Below are 17,735 nucleotides of genomic sequence, written 5' to 3' on the forward strand. Positions count from 1 at the left end.
GCCCACCGGTGTGAATGTGAGTGCGAATGCTTGTTTGTTTATATGCGCCCTGCGATTGGCTGGCGACCAGTTCAGGGTGTACCCCGCCTCTCACCCAAAGATAGCTGGGATAGGTTCCAGCACGCCCGTGACCCTAGTGAGGATAAGCGGTACGGAAAATGGATGGATGGATAATAATAATAATAAAAACAAGTAAAAAACAAAATATATAACTAGAACGTAAAAAAATAATAAGGTTGTTAAACTTTTACACAGAACCCAGCAAAGACAGTATATTGCCACAACTTTGTGTGCTCTCACACGGCCGACAATAAATTCCACAATTGGATAGTTAGGATACGGGAATTGGATGACCTCAGCGCTAGCGTCTGATGTGAAATAGTTGTTGGACAGTGAAAATTGCTTTCAACACAACAGGGTGGGAGAAGAGAGTTTGGGTGTTCCGGCATTGCAGAACACCCTTACAGGTGTTGACCGCACAACGGTTAGGGCTCTGATATTACCTACAAAGGTGGATAATTGCCCGGTCAAGTTTGTCCTCCCATTCCGTTTCAGTACTAATTACATGTGGAAAAAGGAGGAAAAATCATAGCGTTTACAGGCAGTGTAAATAATTATTTATATGGACAACATCCTTACAGTTTGTAAGTATCTGGTTTGTAAAGTGACGCTGTAAAAGAACATGGGGGAAATTTTGGCCAGATTCTTTCATAAGAAAAGGTCAGGTGGGGATTGAAAGCATTGTGATTCATCCTTAAATGGGACATTGTTTGTGAAAGGGATTTTTTTCCGTTATAATTGTACAGTTGGATCCTAACACAGCTGATTTAAATTTCCCCACCTATCAAGTGTGAAATCAAACAACCAAGAAAACATTTTATCTGTCTATTTCTGAAAATGCGCCTGTGAGTGAGGTGTTTTCATTTCCGCATCGCTGTACGTAATAAGCCCCACCCAGAGTTTCTCTGCCAATGACATAATTAGCTAGGCTGTAGGACCACACAGAAGCACTATCATGTCAATGACAAAAAGTAAGGAGAGCGGCAATTTTAGACCAGATTAGTTTAAGATCATAGCAGTATAGTGTCTGAAAGTGGCACATACTCATATGTTCAGCTAAATTGTCAATGTAGGGGTGGGGGTATCTTATGTTTGGCGATGTGTCGCTGCATGCACCACATGCATGCAGCAACTACACTAAATTGGCAAAGTGTCATTCGGTGGTGTTGCAAAAGTGCTGCTTGCACAAGTAAAAATACAACCAAATTGTCATGCGACTTTATTGTGGTTTGGAGTGGTGAAAATCCCCTGCTCAGAGTCTCCAATAAAACCACAAAAGTCGCAAGATTTTTTGCTACCCATTCATTTTCTGAGCCGCTTATCCTCACAAGGGTCGCGGGAGTGCTGGAGCCTATCCCAGCTATCTTCGGGCAGGAGGCGGGGTACACCCTGAAGTGGTTGCCAGCCAATCGCAGGGCACACATAAACAAACAAACAGTCCCACACACGTACACTCCTACGGGCAATTTAGAGTACCCAATTAATGCATGTTTTTGGGATCTGGGAGGAAACCGGAGTGCCCGGAGAAAACCCACGCAGGCACGGGGAGAACATGCAAACTCCACACAGGCGGGGCCGGGATTTGAACCCCGGTCCTCAGAACTGTGAGGCAGACGCTCTAACCAGTCGGTCACCGTGCTGCCAGATTCTTTGCTTGTTCCTCTTTTTTAAAAATAGTCGTAAGCGCGATCGGAAAAATCAATAAGTTGGCAACACTGAGTAGCTCTGTAGCTAATCTATTGAATGTAATATACAATAATGATATTTTTTTATGTATACAGTATATAAACTGTTGAACTATAAAAGTGAAACCTCCACACACTTGCACAACAGTGGACATAATCACTCTAATCTTCACTATACATACATCTGTAATTATTCATTGGGGCTATTAAAAGCATTAATCTTAAAATAAAAAGGTGGATTGGGTCCATGTGAACCTTTCCTCTAATCACTATTTTATTGGTTTGATAAATGACATCTGGTTGGCAAATGGTATTGTACACAGGATATTACCACCAGTTCACCATCATTAGGACACACTGAATTTAATTCATGAAAACTTTAAAGTCAAACCTGCACTTCCATGGGAGACTCTTCATCTGACTTGAGTTTTTATACACAATGTAATGACTACCGTGGCTTTCCAAAACAAAACTTCCCTGGTAGGGCTTAGCAGAGGCAAATTGAGACTCTCCCGCGCGTGGAGATTGCATTTGGGGTTTAGAGAGAGGTCAACGGGATTCCCTCTATAACCGAAGAGTGTGGGGATTACAGAAGTCTGCAGAGAGCTGCTTTTCTTGCAGATTATGCTCAATCTGTCCTCAGAAACAGAGCCGTGTCCATTCAGCAGACAATGCAGCCGAATTAACGTTAAGGGCCAAGTTTATGAGCAGCTTTCCCCAAATTGCTCACAACAACAGCCATTTGTGACGCAAAACTCCTGTTACTTGATGGATTTAGAGAGACTGGTATTGCTATTCAGTGATGGAAATCGGCCGGATTTATACCCACCCATTTCTATCCAGGCTTGGGACCGGCAGTGACCGGGAATCCGAGACACGCCTTCTGCATGAAAGGCAGCAGTATGTACCACTATAGACCAAAAGTAGGAATTAGTTTATTAGCCTGCACATCTCACCCAAATTCCGCTCGGATAGGCCTTAGCTGACAGATGGATGGATACTTAATGTGACACTTAGGGCAATTAGGAGTAAGGGATGCCAGGCTGTGTGTTCACATCTGACCACAAGATGTCAGTCTTTGCTTAACAGCAGCAAAAGGGCAATCAAGGCACAAGTCTGAGACGCCTGCAAATGTAAAAAAAGCTAATGCAGTGGAGTCAGTGATTAATGCTTATAATTATTCGGTCAAATTTTATTCAAAAAACTGTTACGTTTTTTTTTGTTTTTTTTTGCTTCAGTTTGATTCTGGAAAAGGTTATTTCTATGATTTCTTATGGGAAACAATGCTTTTACATGTTCACTCACTCAGTATTCACTCATGAATGTCTGTGCATGTAGATTCTCCAGTCATCCAGGTGATGGTAATCCACAAGGGTTGAATGAAGCCAATTTGACTGCTCGTTTGTTGAAGACGTTTCATCTTTCATCCAAAAGGCTTCTTAAATTCTAACATTTTAGGTGTGGCGTCTCCCTATTTATGCCTCAGAGGGTGGCTGCAGGAACGACAGTAGATTAAAAACAAACATCGCTCACGCAAACCTCACAGATGACAGTTTGCAATCGTGAAGATGAAGGTAATGTTTTGCTGCCCTGATGTGCCGACACCGTGCGCTGAGGTTGAGGGGCAAACACCCTATTAACCAGGTAAACATACTATTTTAATTGGCTGTTATTTGAAAAATATTATATTTTACATTGTTAAGTGAAAAAGTCCTTTTTTATTCAAGTTGACAGCTGACGCGATGAAATAAAGACGGAATAGACGGATTGTTGCTTCGCTGCAAGTGTCATCATTTAAATTTGGCTTTAATTTCATAATAGACTGAGTATTTAATTTGAAAATAAACTTCAACCAAGCATCTTTTAGAGTTCAAAATGTTTTTGTTTGATGCAGAAATAAAATGTGTTCGATGTGGCCGTTAATTGATTTCATAAATGCAGCACACTATAGTTTGTTTTGCACAGGGGAAAAAATATATATGCAATGTTATCCTCATTTTAGATGTCAAAAGGGTCTTGTGACTTGTGTGTTTTTCTTTTTGTTTTTTTCCAGTGGGTGACATTCCAAATGGCTCTTTTGGTATTAAACATTTTTTAATTACTATACATAATGAACGATTTTGTCAGTTGAATGTTTTGGAACTCAAATAGCAGTCCTCATGAGGTTTGTGGTTTCAGAAGATGGTCATATGATGACTTATAGAGAAATTAACTGTTAAAACTAACTTCTTCACGGGCAGCAGAGCGAGACTGCACTTCCTGAACAGAAAGCCTAAAAAAAAAAAAAAAAAAAAAAAAGTCATGCACACCTCACGGAGGTGGTTGTACATCTTCATAGACTTGGATGTATGTGATGTTTGGTGCACGTGATGCCGTTCCAGGTATTACAATTAACACAGAAACTCCAAATTCAGGTCAGAAAGATATTATCACTGAGGACTCGGTAGCTCATCTTCATTGGAGAAGAATGGGCCCGGTATCCCATGTCAGAGGCTGCATGTCCTCTTCTGACAGGGCCTCACGAAATGCTTCATTTCTCAGGCTGATTTAAAGCACCCGATTACACTTGTGAACTGATTAAATGGTCAGGCAGAGTATACTGTCAGTATTGTTGCAGTTCTGACTGAGCTCCAAACCTTCAGATCATGTGGTTGTGAGCAGAGGAAAGCGTTGCACGCTCAAGTCGTCTGTGAATTACTCATCAGAGAGGGCCGAAAAATAATCAGGCATGTGTGCAGCCACTGATTAAATTATAATTCAAGTGCTGTAACATTTACTCTCTGTCAATAAGTTCTTGTTCCCTTTTTCAAGTGAAAGTGGAGTGCTAGTTTTAACACACATACTGATCATAAGGCCGAATTTGAGCAGTCCTCTCCCCTTCCGATCAAAGTCAGCATAGAAACGATTGTCGGATGTCTGTAAAGATTATCCTGACCGATTATCCAGTAGAGTGTGGTGTGTGTTAAAAGTGATTTTTCCTCTCCGATCTGCTCAGAAAAATGCTGAGGTCGACAATCGTAAATGTCAAACCTGTTCAATACTTCCGATGGCAAATCCTTATGCGTGTGGTCAACACCGAGTTTGGACCACGGACTCAATGACGTGTCACAAAACAATTTGAATTTTGAAGCATATAACTCCTAAATGTTCTTATTATTACCGTAATACAAATGCAATGCAGTTACCACATAAGCTAACAGTTAGCCTCACTTCTTGTATTATTTCTTACTACTACGACTACTAATCGCTTCTTCTTTGTATTTCCCAGCAGTCTGGTTGCCCTGTGGTTCCGTGCGGCCTCTTACAGGTCAGTCTTGATCCTATGACAGTGACAATATCTGGTTTGGGGGAGGCGACTCATGTTTGTCGGGCAAGATATTGTTATGTGAGGCGTGCTGTGTTGGTCATCTGGAGTACAACGCACAACAAAAAGAGCAGTTAGAACACACTTGCCGATTTTCTCCTCGTCACGTGTGGGCTCTCTCACATTTTAAAAGTCGGTTAAAATGTTAAAAATCGGTATGTGTGTGCCTTGCTTCACTATCAACTAAAATAAGGGCTCGACACACTTGATTGCTTTGACATAAACACTTACGCATGTATATGTTTTCGTTACCTTCATGATCTCTGTTTAGGATTCAATATTTCTGCAAGATGAACTCCCAGAGTTTAGAATAAGTTGTTCAATTCAGACCACGCCTACCATATACAAATATATAAAACAAATGAGACAGATGTGCATGCTGTGCATGCGTGCATGCGGTACACTTCAAGGTTCACAGACTGGATGGTTAATAATTCATAGTGCACTTAATTTTAACTTGACTTAAATTTAGCTCTAATTAAATGAAGGATGCTGTAAACAGATCCATTCACGGTCATGTTTGCCTTGCATCAATTGATGCATATCTTTGGCTCGCGTTTGCAGTGTTCGACATTTCTCTCTTTTTAACCTCTGCCAGAGCCCGGTTGTTTTAAAACATGCATTCAATGGCCACAACAAAAATGCGGCCAACTTTTTCTCGGTCTTATGAACACAGGTACTGGCTATTGTTACCAGGGCACTTATACATGCGTGTACTTGTGAGTCGCTATTCTCTTGTCATTAATACACACAGCCGAACAAACATAATCATGTATCTTCCACCAACTGCATCGCAGGCTTCGCCCCTGCAACCACTGTGACGTTACCACCCACCGTGCATGAATCACATGAACCGCACCTCATCAATAACAAAAATACATAAACACGAAACTAAAAAATGCTGAAGGTACCCAAATTTAATAGAATAACACTTTATAGGGCACTCATGAAAATGCTTCCAAATTAAAAATGTGACTTTTTCTCCTTTAGATCCATTTTTTTCCTTGAATACAATTGTCTCTTCATGCCTATCTTTAGTTGTCTTGGGGTGGTTTTCCAAGAGAACAAACGTACATATATGCAAGGGCACATAACATATGATCAATAAGTGCACTCTACAAAGCAAATCTTTCTATCGTCACAATAAAAGGCATTGTATTCTATTTAAACAATGTTAAGTCTGCAACATTTGAGCAGCAAACACAGTACTTCCGGTTGTCAGCTGAAGCATTACCGGTGCTGTGAGCCTCTGGACAACACCTGGGCCCTTGACAAAGCTCAGGATTGGACACCCACAGAGGTCCCACCGCAAGTCTTGGAGGAGAACCCGGTAGACCGTGATCTTGATCTGCAAAGCCTGATTCTGGCCCCAGCGCCAACACGCCATCCGCCCCAGCTGCATCTGACCCCACTCCGGTTGTGCTCATTCTACCCTCTCCTTCCCATTTAGACCATGAGAATGGTGGGGGTGCGGTGGGGGAGTCACACCAAAAGGGCTTGCAAATCCAACGACCAAGACGTCAGCGCATGGAACCAGACTGGTATGCGGTGTGGGTCATGTAGCTGGATGATTATTCCACAGACCAAGCTGAGCAGGACACTAGGCTCAGGTAAAAGTTATATTTTGTTGATGTTCTACAGTGTTAGCTGTAATTGTTTACAGGGCTGTTTTTCATTGTTCCATTGTTGTTATAAAATAATAATAATGTGAAGATTGTGCTTTTGATCACATGCACGTCTTACTTCATTTGTTCATTCTAAAAGCACTGCATCATATTGGGAGACATTTCTAATATTGGACCGTCTCGTATAGTAAATAAGATAATAAAGTTATCATGTATGTTGAATGTTGTTAAATCATGAAGAAAAGGCCCAGTGAATCACTAGATAGGAATTCACATTTTTTATTTTTTCCCCCACTGTGGTATATCCCTTCTGCCTATGCAATGTCAGGGGGTCCACACCTCTTTGATGACCCTCCCTCACCCCCCACCTCCGGCCTCCAGGGTTCTGTGGGATCCGAGTGTGCAGACATTGTTAGCGTGCCTGATATAAGGGCCTGATCAAAGCTGGTACATTCTGCCTGACCGATTTCCACAGGATTAAGGATTAGGGAGACAGGAAACTGGGAGAGGCACACAGACAATTCTGGAGAGACAAAAAAAAAGGATGGTGATGGTGATGGAGAGTGAAAACAATGGCGGAAAAAGAGAGGGGTCATGAGGCACTGGCAGAGAACATCTTGGGAAAGGAATTGAAGACTAAAGGCCTATCAGTGTCAGGATGTAGAAAAGAGTCTCCAGTACTTTCCTAAACATAATCCAATACAAATTAATGCCACCATACAATAAATAGAACATAAAAATTAATTTGGAATGGGTGGATGGACAGTGAAATCCTGTTAAGGAGGTCTTGAAGCTCATGTTCCATAAGTCTTGCCATACAGAGATGCTGTTAAATTCCGAAATTTTGAAATCGGTGGCAAATCCATCAGGCGAGCAGCAATAACCTCATCTGGGAGGAGAAAAAGGGAACGTGATGCAGTCAGGAAAAGAGAATTACCGTAGTCAACAAGATTAAGCAGAGGAAGTTGTATTTTATGGTCACCAAATAAGAGACCATTTGGAAATGAATATGACAGAAAGCAATGAGCAGATGCCTCTGATTACCAATAAAGCAATAAAATTGTTTCAAAGGCCACATTCAAATATTTTTTGAATTGTTCAGTGTTATTGTGTACACTAGTGATGAGTGAATCCAAGACTAAACACCCACACATTGGCCACAGCATTGGGTAAGGGTAAGTAAAAGAATCTTAAAATGTATTCTAAAATGCTCGGGCAGCCTGTGGAGGGAGGCCAGGAACAGTTATGCAGTCCCTCTTGCCTACTCAGTTAAGAGGCAAGCAACAGCATTTTGAGCTAACTGGAGATGTTTAAGGCAGGGCTGGCTGACTCCAAAATAAGTGCATTACAGTAATTCAGCCGAGACGTAATAAAGTCATGGATTACTATTTCCAAGTGCACTTGTGCAAGAAAGGGTTTAACCTTTTCCAGCTGCCTATTATAAAAGAAGCTGGATTTGATTACAGCACCAGTTTGCCGATCCAAGAAGTTCTAAATTGTTGACTTTGCATATTGTGTCAAATGCCCCAAGTCCACAAGTGAGGATTTACAAACAAAAATGTTGTAAAAAGTATATACAGTGGTGCCTTAAGATACGAGTCACCGGATAGGAGCACTTCAGGGTGGCAATGAACTCAACTGAACCCACTTTATAACTAGCAGCAGTTTGGCGGATAGTGAATAATTCTTCTTTATTGCCACCCCAGTTGAGGTTTACTGTCAAACTAAATACATGGGTCATTTTCATATGATCTGATCAATAACGGTAAAGATATTTGTAGAAAAAAAATCAAATTTCGGAATTTTATATGCTGCTGTGGTTTTATATGGGTAAAATGTATCCCATGCTGAAACAGCGTCACTTAAATTCCTATTTTCAAAAAGTTATTGATGATTAAACATTTTAGGCATTCCTAATAAAGGTAAACCTTACTGAGAAAGTAAATGGTGGTGGCCTATTGAAATACACTTTTTTTGAACGGTAAAGACAACAGTGCATAAGGGTAAAGACTTGAACAGTTTAAAAAGAAAATCATGTGAGCTGCACAATTTACATGTAGCCCTTCAAACACTGCAGATACAAGTTCATAAATGCTCCTAACTACTCATTTAACCCATTACACTCTTGTCTTTATACAATCATAATAATGGGAAAGACATGTAATAGTTCCAACACTTTCACAAATTCATACAAATTAATTCATATCTCAGAAATAACACCAATTATTTTGTTATTTTGCTGTCTGCTATTGTGTGAATGCAAAATGGCTGCCTCATCCTGACACTTAAACGCTCATCTGGTGTAGTGCAACAATATAATGAGTCTCTCTCCAATGGCATTAACTGTAAACGACTGCTTGAGTGACAAAGCCCATTTGTAAAAGAACCAAAAAAAAAAAAAAAGGAACTGAAGATACTAATATGCATTTGTGTTTGTTTTCATGGAAAAGGCAATAGGATAAATATCCATCCATCCATTTTCTGAGCCGCTTCTCCTCACTACGGTCGCGGGCGTGCTGGAGACTATCCCAGCCATCATCGCGTAGGAGGCGGGGTACACCCTGAACTGGTTGGCAGCCAATCGCAGGGCACATACAACCATTCGCACTTACAGCCACACCTACGGGCAATTTAGAGTTTTAGAGTCTCCAATTAATGCATGTTTTTGGGATGTGGGAGGAAACCGGAGTGCCCGGAGAAAACCCACGCAGGCACGGGGAGAACATGCAAACTCCACAAAGGCAGGGCCGGGGATTGAACCCCGATTCTCAGAACTGTGAGGCTGACGATCTAACCAGTCATCCACTGTGCCGCCAGGATAAATATCCATTGTATAAAAAAAATACATAATTATCATCTTCAGAAAACCTGTTGCAAATCATGAATCTTCATTTTGGACACCTAATGGTAAAGTCATTTTGGCATTAAAGGTTGTGGCATTAAAAAAGACAAATATTACATTAGAATATTTTTCTCTTAGAAACGATTATGACCTTTTGATGGACAACAACTGACAATCACTCAAATACTCATACTAGTAAAATTAATTGATTTTCAGAAGAAAATTCAGTGGGCCATGTCTTTACCGTTATTGATAAAATTATATAAAAATGACCCATAACAGAAGGAGAATTACATGTGTATTTAAAACAACCACACAGCTTTGCCTTGGCTAACAAAGGCTAACAACAATGCAAATTGCCATAGACAAGTTAATGTGGCACAATGTTATAACTAATAACAACTAATATTACTGCTGAGGAGTTGTGACCTCTCCTCCATCTCCATGTGTATTCGTATGTATGTATTGTACTACCCCCAGGTGGCCAAGGCATGCACACCAAAAGGAGCAGCACGACATCCATTGAATTGAAGCAAAAAAAAGTGGCAAAAACTGTGAGGCTAATTAAATATTATTATAATCTTTTTATAAAGTAAAATAGAGTGGTATTTGTCTTATTTAAAAACATTACAAATATTTTTGTAGGGTTTTTTGAAAGGCTGGAATGGATTAATGGTATTCCCATTAATTTCAATAGGGAAAGATGATTTAAGATGCAAGAGTTTCGAGTGTGGTCACGGAACAAATTAAACTCTGAATCAGAATCTGAATCAGCTATGTTGGCCAAGTATGTTACAGGTCACACAAGGAATTTGTCTCCGGTAGTTGGAGCAACTCAGCCACTGTGACAAAATATACATTTAGTGCAAAAACAAGTATGGAGAGTCACTGAGCAATGAAAGTTTACCACTCGTGTGGTGATGCTGATATAATGGCAATTGTGCAAAGCAATTTAGAGCAATTTAAAGTGACTAATACAACCCCAATTCCAATGAAGTTGGGACGTTGTGTTAAACATAAATAAAAACAGAATACAATGATTTGCAAATCATGTTCAACTGATATTGAATTGAATACACTACAAAGACAAAATATTTAATGTTCAAACTGATAAACTTTATTGTTTTAGCAAATAATCATTAACTTAGAATTGTATGGCTGGAACACGTTCCAAAAAAGCTGGGACAGGGTCATGTTTACCACTGTGTTACATCACCTTTTCTTTTAACAACATTCAATAAACGTTTGGGAACTGAGGACACTAATTGTTGAAGCTTTGTAGGTGGAATTAATTCCCATTCTTGCTTGATGTACAGCATCAGCTGTTCAACAGTCCGGGGTCTCTATTGTCGTATTTTATGCTTCATAATGCGCCACACATTTTCAATGGGAGACAGGTCTGGACTGCAGGCAGGCCAGTATAGTACCACACTCTTTTACTACGCAGCCACGCTGTTGTAACACGTGCAGAATGTAGTTTGGCATTGTCTTGCTGAAATAAGCAGGGGCGTCCATGAAAAAGACGTTGCTTGGATGGCAGCATCTGTTTCTCCAAAACTGTATGTAGCTTTCAGCATTAATGGTGCCTTCACAGATGTGTAAGTTACCCATGCCATTGGTAGTAACACAGCCCCATACCATAACAGATGCTGGCTTTTGAACTTTGTGTCCATAACAGTTCGGATGTTTTTTTTCCTCTTTGGCCCGGAGCACACGACGTCCACAATTTCCCAAAACAATGTGAAATGTGGACTCGTCGGACCACAGAACACTTTTCCACTTTGCATCCGTCCATCTTAGATGAGCTCGGGCCCAGAGAAGCCGGCGGCGTTTATGGGTGTTGTTGATAAATGGCTTTTGCTTTGCAATATAGAGTTTAAAGTTGCACTTATGTATGTAGCGCCGAACTGTATTTACTGACATTGGTTTTCTGAAAGCGGCACGGTGGCGGACTGGTTAGAGCGTCAGCCTCACAGTTCTGAGGACCCGCGTTCAATCCCCGGCCCCGCCTGTGTGGAGTTTGCTTGTTTTCCCCGTGCCTGCGTGGGTTTTCTGCGGGCACTCCGGTTTCCTCCCACATCCCAAAAACATGCATTAATTGGAGACTCTAAATTGCCCGTAGGTGTGACTGTGAGTGCGAATGGTTGTTAGTTTGTATGTGCCCTGCGATTGGCTGGCAACCAGTTCAGGGCAATGGATATAAAAGGCACAGAGGATGGGGACAATACGCCACCTGCCTGCCGGCCTCTGCATGGATTAAAAAGGGCGTCTTGACAGTTCAGGGAGAGGCAAAGTTACTCATCCTTACCAGATGTGCTCTTGCATTGCTGATTAATTATCCGACAGCTTGTGACACTGAGCTTGGTGTCCAGGAAATTATATTACACCACACACCCTCAGCAAGCCGACCCGGGGATTTTTCTCTCTCTCCCCCCTCTTTGTCTTCTGGACACAGGGAGTTTATGTGACTTCACAATTGAAAATCTACAACACATATTGACAACATCTGTACGGCTTTAGCCGAGCAAAACGCTGTTTGCTTCCAGGAGGTTAAACAAGATTTGGAGGAAGCCCATTTAAAAAAAACAACCAAAAAAGAACAGCCCATTCACACCCTGTGGAACACCGTCTCATTTGCCTGGGATTCTGTCAGTTCCTGCTCTCAACCAATGGCAATAAACGAAGCAGCCCCACTGTCACGGAGACAGTTGGCACGGAAACAGCACATTACACCATCATCCAAACCTCCTCCTACTCTGCTGTCGTCATTACTCCCCTCCCTCCCTCTCTCTTCGCTAGTATGTTTTTTCTGTCATTAATGAAATCACAAGCGATGCTAGCCTAAAATGTAAAGACACACAGACATACAGTATGCACACACAGTAGCATGTCCATTCAAACCAGGAGTTGCTCAGACTCCTTCATGGATGATACATTTTTCATCACTATTGCATAAAATAAAGATAAAGTGGATGCTCTATTTTTCTCTCCTTTTTCCTTTCTCTCTGTTACACTCATGATTTAATCCTGAGCATTTCAGCCTTCTCTCTCTCATGCTCTCTATCCCTGCTGCTGACTCCTCCCTCCATTTCTGTCCTGCACTCTCTCTCTCTGTCTCTTACACACGCACACACACACACACACGTACACACACACACACACACACACACACACACACACGTACACACACACACACATATACACGCCCTCCACCCCCATCGCTGCAGTGTCTCAACTGCCTTGGAACAAACGAGAAAGGATACAGACGTGTAAAAGGTACAGAAAAGATAGACAGACACGTATGTGCGTGTGTGGGCGGGTGTGTAATTGGGAGTATGAGGAAGACATGAAAATGAAGACGCGTGATTAAAAGGGTGGATTGCTCAGAGGCGTTCTCTGCGCGCAAGGGCTCATCTGCAGTATCTTTTGTAAATGGATGCTGACTTGTCAACACGGTAAGGATAACTACTACTCCGACTGCTATTTTTCTTTCTTTTCGTGAGCTCCATAGCAAGGCCTGTTTTGGGACACTGTAGGACAAATACAGGACACCTGTGTGTTTTTTGGGTGTGTTTTCCTGCACATAACAGACAAGGTGATGTTCAGAGATGGCACCAAGGCAGCCAGCTTGTCCGGCCCCCTCCTCCACCCTGCTAGCTTTGTGCCAGTGGACAGTGCTATCATAGCCTTGCTATTTGACTCATTATTAAACAGCATCCTCTGTCCATAAGGATGCTTCGCTACATCCAAGTGCTTAAATCTAGCAGCTAACTTATGTAGGACAAGGGTGTGTGTGTGTCTGTCCGGGCAATTGGGCTTGGAAATATGTGGCGAGTAGAAGCACCACATGATGAGGTACTTCAGAAGACGCTGGATGGGAATGTATCGTCGTAAGGAGACAAAATTCCTTTTGAGCGTTGTTCTGCAGGCGCCGGTACAGATTGTAGGAGCGTTTTGGGATTGGGGTTGTCCGCTGCTTTACCCCGGCATTAAATAGTCATTAATCATTGGTGAGTTGCTTTATGGATTGCGATGGCAAGAAGGGGAAAAAACAAGACAAAATGATTTTCTATGTCTTAGCAGCCTTTCATATCACAAATATAACTGACATCTTTTTGTGCTGTATGCTCGTGCTCCATGCCTGAGAGACAGGGAACCTTTGAAGCGGAGGGGTGGAGGGGCCTGGGGTGGTGGCAGCGGCAGTGGTGGTGGGTTAACAGTAAGGAGGCAGATGGGGGCAGAGGGGCGGAGGGTGTGATGCTGCAGAGAGAAAGAAGGAAAAAAGACAACTTGGATAGACTTGCATGTAAAAAAAAAATTATAATAATTTCTTATCGGAATGCTGGCTGCTTAGTGTGAGTACACAGACAGGCCTCAAATGTCATGGAATTAAGCAAAAAATGGTGGATAAAGTCTACTGTGCTTCTTAAAATGGATCAGGAAGATTAGCTTGCTTAAATGCCTATAATGTTGTGTGGTTTGGGCTTGTCTGTGAAGGCTGAGAAAGGATAGGAATATTGATCAGTCTCGGTCTGACACTGACTTTTATGGGTGGCTATTCTTAATCAAGTCCCTGTTTAAGGCTTTTTACAAGTCAGATTTTGCAGCTTTCTAGCGAGGTTTGTTATCCAAAATGTGTAATTCATCATTTCATATATATACCTTCCACTTGGCATGTAACACTTTCATTTGATTAGTTCAATATGAACAAATAACACGAGCAATGTAGCAATGAGGTGCTTTCCACAAACGAGAAGGAAGAAAATTGCGTGTGGTATTCAAAGCTTGAGGACATCCTGTCATGTCAATTACTGGGAGCAGGAAACACCGTGGGAAATAATACCAGGTGTATCTGGCTAGAGTATTTCCACCTTTTTGCCCACAGTCTCGTCATTGCTTGGAACCCAACAGGAGGCTAACCAAGGTTAAGCTCTTATCAGCCTTGCAAGCTGCAGTAACATCTGAGTGGCCTTTCCCCACCAAACAGTTTACTTTTACACTTGTAATGTCTGATGGACCGGGAAAGGACAGTAGCCTACAATCGCAGTGTGTGTGAAGTGAGTGAAGCTCAAAATCCTTAGAACAGCTTTTATTTCCATGCAAATGCATTGGGAACATTGGATTCAACTCCAAATCAAAACATAGAGAGAAATGTATAACATTTTTTATTACTTATCAGAAATTACAGAAAAAATTATATTAGGATGTTCAAAATAGTAGTGCCCCTCTCTGAGCCGTCACCTTATCGTGGTAGAGGGGTTTGTGTGTCCCAATGATCCTATGAGCTAAGTTGTCTGGGGCTTTAGGCCCCTAACAGGGGCACCCATGGCAAACAGGTCCTAGGTGAGGGACCACACAAAGTATGGCTCAGAGATCCCCTGTGATGAACAAAATAAATGGATCTAGGTTTCCCTTGCCCAGATGTGGGTCACCGGGGCCCCGCTCTGGAGTTAGGCCTGGAGGTGGGGTTCCATAGCGAGCATCAGGTAGGCCTGATGGGGCCTGGCCAGGCACAGCCCAAAAGGGTAACGTGGGTCCCCCTTCCCATGGGCTCACCACCTGTGGGAGGGACCAAGAGGTGAGTGAGCTGGCTGGCTGCCAAAGGCAGGGGCCTTGGCGGTCTGATCCCTGGCTACAGAAGATAGTTCTAGGGACGTGGAATGTCACCTCTCTGCCAGGGAAAGAGCCCGAGCTGGTGTGCGAGGTTGAGAAGTTCCGACTAGATATAGTTGGGCTCACCACCACACACAGCTTGGGCTCTGGTACCACTCCTCTTGAGAGGGGTTGGACTCTCTTTCACTCTGGAGTTGCTCACGGAGTGAGGCGCTGAGCAGGTGTGGGCATTCTAATTGGCCCTCACCTCGGTGCCTGATTCATTGGGGTTGACCCCAGTGGAGGAGAGGGTAGCCTCCCTCCGCCTTCGGGTGGGGTGACGAGTCCTGACTATTGTTTGTGCCTATGCACCAAACAGCAGTTCAGAGTACCTACCCTTTTTGGAGTGCTCGGAAGGGGTGCTGGAGAGTGGTCCCGCTGGGGACTCCCTCACTCTGCAGGGGGGCTTCAGTGCTCACGTAGGCAATGACCTAGAGACCTGGAGAAGCGTTATTGGGAGGAACGGGCCAGGCGCCCAGAAGCCGAGTGATGTGCTGTTATTGGACTTCTGTGCTCCTCATGGATCGTTCAATAGGGACACCATATTCAGACATAAGGGTGTCCACATGTTCACTTGGCACCAGGACACCCGATGGCCGCAGTTCGATGATCGACTTTGTGGTCGTTTCATCGGACTTGCGGCTGCATGTCCTGGACACTCGAGTGAAGAGAGGGGCGGAGCTGTCAACCGATCGCCACCTGGTGGTGAGTTGGCTCCGATAGTGGGGAGGATGGTGGTCCGACCTGGCAGACCCAAACATATTGTGAGTCCCCTGTCAGAAGGAGCTTCAACGCCCACCTCCAGCAGAACATTTCCAACGTCCTGGGGGACAAACAGTCAGAGTGGACCATGTTCTGCGCCACCGTTGTTGAGGCGGCTGACCAGAGCTGTGGCTGTGAGGTGGTGGGTGCCTGTTGTGGCGGAAAACCCTGCACCTGTTGGTGGTCACCAGGGGTAAGAGATGCCATCTAGCTGAAGAAAGAGTCCTGTCGGGCCTTTTTGGCCTGTGGGACTCCGGACTCAGCTGATGAACAGAACAGAAAAGAACACAGATTTGGTGGTCACTGAGACAAAAACTCAGGCATGAGAGGAGTTCGGCGAGGCCGTGGAGAATGACTTCCGGAAAATGTAGAGGAGATTCTGGTCCACCATCTCAGGAGGGAGAAGCAGTGCACCGTCAACACTATGTATGGTGGGGACGGGGTGCTGCTGACCTCAACTCGAGACGTTGTGAATGTGTGAGCCGAATACTTCGGAGAACTTATTCATTCCACAGACACGCCTTCCGATGAGGAAGTAGAGTCTGGCGACTCTGAGGCCGGTTCTCCTATTTCTGGGGTTGAAGTCACCGAGGTGGTTAAAAAGGTCCTCAGTGGCAGGGCCCCTGGAGTGGATGAGATCCGCCCAGAGTTCCTGAAGCCTCTGGATATTGTGGGGATGTCCTGTTTGACACGTCTCTGCAACATCGCGTGGACATCGGGGACAATGCCTCTGGATTGAATGACTGGGGTGGTGGTCCCCCCTTTTAAGAAGGGGGAACTACAGGGGCATCACACTCCTTAGCCTCCCTGGTAAGGTCTATTCAGGGGTTTTGGAGAGGAGGGTCTGTCGAGAAGTCGAATCTCAGATTCAGGAGGAGCAGTGTGGTATTCATCCAGGCTGTGGTCCAGCGTACCGGCTCTTCACCCTCACAAGCGTCCAAAATGAGTTTCCTCCGCAGGGTGTCCGGGCTCTCCCTTAGAGGTAGAGTGAGAAGCCCGGTCATCCGGGAGGGGCTTAGAGTCGAGCCACTGCTCCTTCTCCTGAGTGCTCCCTCTTGTGCCAATTGATGACGTACTCTTCGCTAACTAGTTTTTCTCGGTTGCAAACATTTACCTATGTGGGGACCATTGTAAACTGAGGACCTCTTATACAACTACTGTTTCTGCTTGACATCTGTGTTGCATAAAGTCGACCAACGAGTGGCACCTTGGCATTCCAGCCAAAGACAATTTGACTACAGTCCACAATTCCTAAGCATTAGTTTTGTCAGAAAGATAATTTTTTATGTCACACCACTACTGTTGGAGTAAGGCTTGCCACTCCATGCTGTTAATCTTCTGGGTCTGGAACCAGGATGGTGCTCCCTTCATGCTGTTTCGGGAGTTGTGGGCTTGTTGAAACATCCTTTTAAAGGGCATTACATCTTTGGCATGAGGCTATTTGTTTCCCAAGAACTGAGCGACTGAGCAATATAGTGGACTTTTTTACATTGCACTCTGGCTTAATTTTAATGTTTGGGATCATCTGACAGACTGTCTGCAGCCTCTGGACCCATAAGAACAAACTTGCTTTCATCAGCCCACAAAATGTTGCACCTTTTCTCTTTAGGCCAGCCACTGTGTTCTTCGGCAAATTTAAACCTCTCACCTCAGGTTGTTTTTTGTTTCAAAATGTAAACTTTGCAGGGAAATTCTTGCGGATAGCTGTGGCGACCCCTAAAGGGTCAAGCTGAAGGGAAAAGAAG

General features: G+C 43.5%; 1 protein-coding gene across 3 annotated transcripts in view; it reads left to right on the forward strand.

Annotated features, from left to right (window-relative positions):
- Positions 1-17,735, forward strand: part of gnaz (guanine nucleotide binding protein (G protein), alpha z polypeptide) — a 59,987-nt gene that overhangs the window by 13,955 nt on the left and 28,297 nt on the right. Inside the window, exon 1 of one of the 3 annotated variants that reach the window (XM_061698073.1) lies at positions 12,806-12,852. The exons of 1 other annotated variant lie outside the window; for it this stretch is intronic. The gene's annotated coding sequence lies outside the window, so the exon portion shown is untranslated. Of the gene's footprint in view, positions 1-12,805; positions 13,032-17,735 lie in introns of those variants that run through there. One more of the 3 variants, XM_061698072.1, reaches the window with a different exon arrangement.

This window comes from Phycodurus eques, chromosome 15 (assembly GCF_024500275.1).
Source record: "Phycodurus eques isolate BA_2022a chromosome 15, UOR_Pequ_1.1, whole genome shotgun sequence".
Classification (NCBI taxonomy): Eukaryota; Metazoa; Chordata; class Actinopteri; order Syngnathiformes; family Syngnathidae; genus Phycodurus; species Phycodurus eques.